Source organism: Microtus ochrogaster, unplaced genomic scaffold, assembly GCF_000317375.1.
Source record: "Microtus ochrogaster isolate Prairie Vole_2 unplaced genomic scaffold, MicOch1.0 UNK5, whole genome shotgun sequence".
NCBI classification, from domain to species: Eukaryota; Metazoa; Chordata; class Mammalia; order Rodentia; family Cricetidae; genus Microtus; species Microtus ochrogaster.
In genome coordinates this window covers 4,500,522-4,504,545 of record NW_004949103.1, presented here as the reverse complement: position 1 = coordinate 4,504,545, position 4,024 = coordinate 4,500,522, and the positions used below count along the sequence as shown (strand labels likewise).

At 43.0% G+C, this 4,024-nt stretch overlaps 1 pseudogene; it reads left to right on the top strand.

The window, feature by feature from the left end:
• Nucleotides 1-1,740: 1,740 nt before the first annotated feature.
• The window catches only part of LOC106144320, an 8,779-nt pseudogene continuing 6,495 nt past the window's right edge, over nucleotides 1,741-4,024 (top strand).

Sequence of the window (4,024 nt, the reverse complement as noted above, 5' to 3'; positions counted from 1 at the left end):
GTCACTAAAAGCTGAGGACTCTGGGCACCAGCTCCCTGAAGGCAGGATGCCATGTGTACATACACTACTATCATTGTATGAATTATTCTATCGCCCTGCCAGTTTTGCACAAACCAAATTTTCCCAAGAGTATGATACTCTTTGGCAATTGAGGTTTGGAGGTAACAGAACCATGGAGCTTTCAGATTTTCAAGGAGGCAACTTCAAGAGTAAAATTGAAGATTGACAAATGAGCTTTTCTCCATGTAATTTTGTGAGATTTTGTATGCAGTCCTGTCAAAATGCTCTCATTTCTATTAAAAATGGGTGAGTGATTCTTGCACAGTATCATGGCAGCCTCTAGATGAGCCAGTCAGATGCGGCTCCCAGGTAGGGCCATGCATTGCCAAGGTTTCCACAGCAGTGCAATTCTGACCCAAACTAGCAGGTGGAAATTCACTTGGAACATCTAGAAAGAGCCATTGCAGACAATTTAGTGCTGGACTCAGGTTTCAGACCTCGAGTTCTATGGTACCAAGTGCTACCATGATCTAAAAGCTTAGGAGTGACTTCTCCATTAATTCAAGGCTAGGTCCAGAGATACAACTAGTCAACAGTAGTGTACAGGTTGTGGCCTTCAAAATAACTGCTAGACTAGAGAGTCATATGGGCTATTCTCATTACCTTATTCACGAGGGAAGACCACTGGGCAAGTAGTAAAATGATCCATACCACTTCTGGTGTAGGAGGTTCTTCCATCTATATGTTGCTTTCATTGGTTGAATAAAGAAACTGCCTTTGCCTTTTGATAGGGCAAGACTTATGTAGGCGGAGTTGACAGAACAAAATTCTTGGAAGAAGGGCAGAGTCAGAGACTGCCCCGCATGGAGCCAGCTATGGGGTTAGACATGTTGAATCTTTCCCGGCAAGCCACAACCTCATGGTAAAATACTGATTAGAAATGGGTTAAATCAAGATGTAAGAGTTAGCCAATAAGGGGCTACAACTAATGGGCCAGGCAGTAATTAATTTCCATGTATTTATTTCAGTTTATAATCTAGCTAGGTGGCAGGACATGCCCACAGCTCGCCTTCTACTACACCCATTCCACAGAAACATGAAGGCAATGCCACAAATAGCCACCTACCCTGTACATCAATTCCCTTCTAGAACATTCAGACTAGAGAGGTTTTGTTTTCTGTGACTGGAAAAAGGAGGTCATAAATTTATAGGCACTTTTTCCTTTGACAAAGAAAAGCATGGTTCAGTCTGTCTTTCTGAGCATTCAGCCATACCCACTTATCATGAAAGGTAAATCTGTATCATTGCCTCTTGTTCCTGATAAAATTCTAAATGAGAAAAGATTTCACTTATTTACCATTTGCTCTCCCAGGCAAAAGTCAACTTTGTTCCAAGTACTCCCTTGCTCAGAAACCCATCAATCCCAACCTCAGTCCATTCCAGAGAAAGCACCTGCTAGTCTTCCTCTCAGCATCTACCCATAGTCTGTATGAACCAATGTGTCAGGACCTACCATCAAATCCATACCACGGGCAGAGTTAAATTCAAGCAGGTAAAGTCATAGTACAATTGATGCGATACCTTTCATGGTATCAAGTGGTGCAATATTTCAAATTAAAATAATGCATGAAAAGCCTCTTCTAGGCCATGGGAAGTAAACTAAGGGACAAAGGCAGGGCCCAGCATTGGTGAGGGGAACATCCTGTAATGTATAAACATATCCTTCCCCCAGATTCCAACATGACGGTGGAAGCGTACAAGCATTTAGAACTCTGCCCACGAAAGTCCACAGGTGTCTCTGCAACCTCTAGGAACACCAGTGAGCTCACTTTCCACCCTAAGGAGAGGACACTCCAGAAGAACTGTAGCAGAGTGTGAGGAGAGTGTTCCTCACATCTGGAAGGGCCACAGAGAACTAGAAAGAAATGGTCAAAGGGTGTTGAAGTACCTTATAATAAACAGTACCAAATAAGATTGAGCTAAGAGAAACTTATTTTTGCACTAAGTTTCCAATACTTTAGAACCTAGAGAAGGTTACAGAGAATCAGAGGTATCTGGAAACTTCCTCAAATATGTCATAAGGGACCATACAGAGAAAGAACCCACAACCAGTTAGAACCTTGCAGATTCACAGCCGAGAAGTGAGCCACATGCTTTATTATTGTTCATCATTTCCTTGCAAGGAGGTCATCTGGATGCCATGTCCACTTTCAAGGGCATAGCCAGTTTGACTCACTTCATGGGGATTGTGGATTTTTCAAAATGTAGACTGAAATTTCCAAGTGCTTAGCTTATTCCTTGACAAGGCCTGTCATTTGTGTAAATAGCAAACAAATCTTTGATTTTATGAGTGCCCATTCTGACCAGAGCTCAGCAGCTTCAGTAGAGTTAGGCATAGGGAAAGCTTCTGATTCACTTTAGCAATAATGCCATCCATACCAGGTCTCAGGCCCAGACAGTGAGACATATCTTCTGCCTACATATAAATGGTATCCCATTTTCTGCATAATTAGTCCCAGTTGAGTTTCATGAAAAAAACATGGGCTGTAGTCAGACATTTCAGGCAGATAAGAAAGATACCAAAATAAGATATAAGTGTCCGCTGATACAATTCAGAAGCTCTTAAAATTTTCCCAGTCTACAGTCCCTGCTCTGAAACCTGAGTATTGACTGGTGCCTGAATTTTGAAGCTGAAAGAACAGGTTAGTGTTGTAATTTTGCTTCATGAAGAGAAATAGTGGCCTCCCCTGACCACTTCTTTCTAGTAAAGCAAACCACCCAGTGTTAAGCCAAGTCAAAACTTCCAGAATGCACTCTGGTTCTGGATATTCAAAAGTCATTGTAAAAGAATGGACTTAGAAAACTTTAAGAGCCAGAGGGGTCGATATCTCTGCTGTAAGATAGTGCCCTCTAGACCTGAGAGGGCCGACCTATTAAGTCTCAACAATAGGACTGCCTAAACAAAACATGAACAAGGAAAATCAGTTGGCATGCCAACATGGATGCTGCGAGTATCACAAGGACACATTCTAGATTAAGAGCTGCTGATTCTCAATGGCTCCTGAGCAAAGGAAAATCAGTCTGTTCCAAAGACAAGCCCCAGATGCACTTAGGTTCTCTCACCCCATGTGGTTAGCCCTATGTGCATGCAAGCAAAACTAGATTGTTACATAGCACATACATGCAACAAAAGACGTCGTAAGTTTGAGAGGGAGGATGTGCTGGACAGTCCTAGGCCAAACCTGTCATTAATCATCTAAGAGGGAGGCACAGTTAAGAAAATGCTTCCGTCCTACCAAAAATGTCACTCGCCAGCTGTGACAGGTATGACAAGGGAGTTTAACCAAGAAATCATTTTAATGCTGGTCCCAGCTACTGAGGACCTCACCATACACATGCCTACAACAAACCCAAGTGCTTCTTCAGGCACAGAACTCAAGTCACCAGTTCCTCGATGACAGTTTCTCAGGACACCAACTCCTGGGTATCCAAGCTAAAGCCCTAGCCGCTCCTGTCAGCCATCTGGTCCCCTATTAATATGGTGTCCAGGAACACTGTTTGGGAATTCTGTTTCTGTCATAACTTGCAAGCAAGTTGAAGTCTACTTCAGACTCCAGAGAAACTCACATTTGAAGCAAAACTGTCATATTCCCCAAACATCAAGGCCAAAGTGAAGCAAGTTTCCAAGAAACCCAAAACAGTTAAAGTCCAGGCCTCAAAGCTTCAAGAGGAAGAGAGCCACGAAGGTAGATTTGAAGTTATAACTCAGAAACAGAGTCGTCTTTTTTTGTAGCCTGGGAAAGAATTGCCATGAGAGTTGCTCACCCTAGGGCTGTGAGCTTCAGCCTCTTCCCTCGAATGTCAAGGCCTTTCTGCCCCCAGTCACTGCAAGCAGATGGTGCCTAGCGTTTTCATACAGACACACACACACGAGAGAGGCAAACAACCGAACCTTCATGTGTAATCATACTCAGCCTTTGAGTGACATGTCTTGCTGAGAATGGAAGACATCTGGCAAACTAAA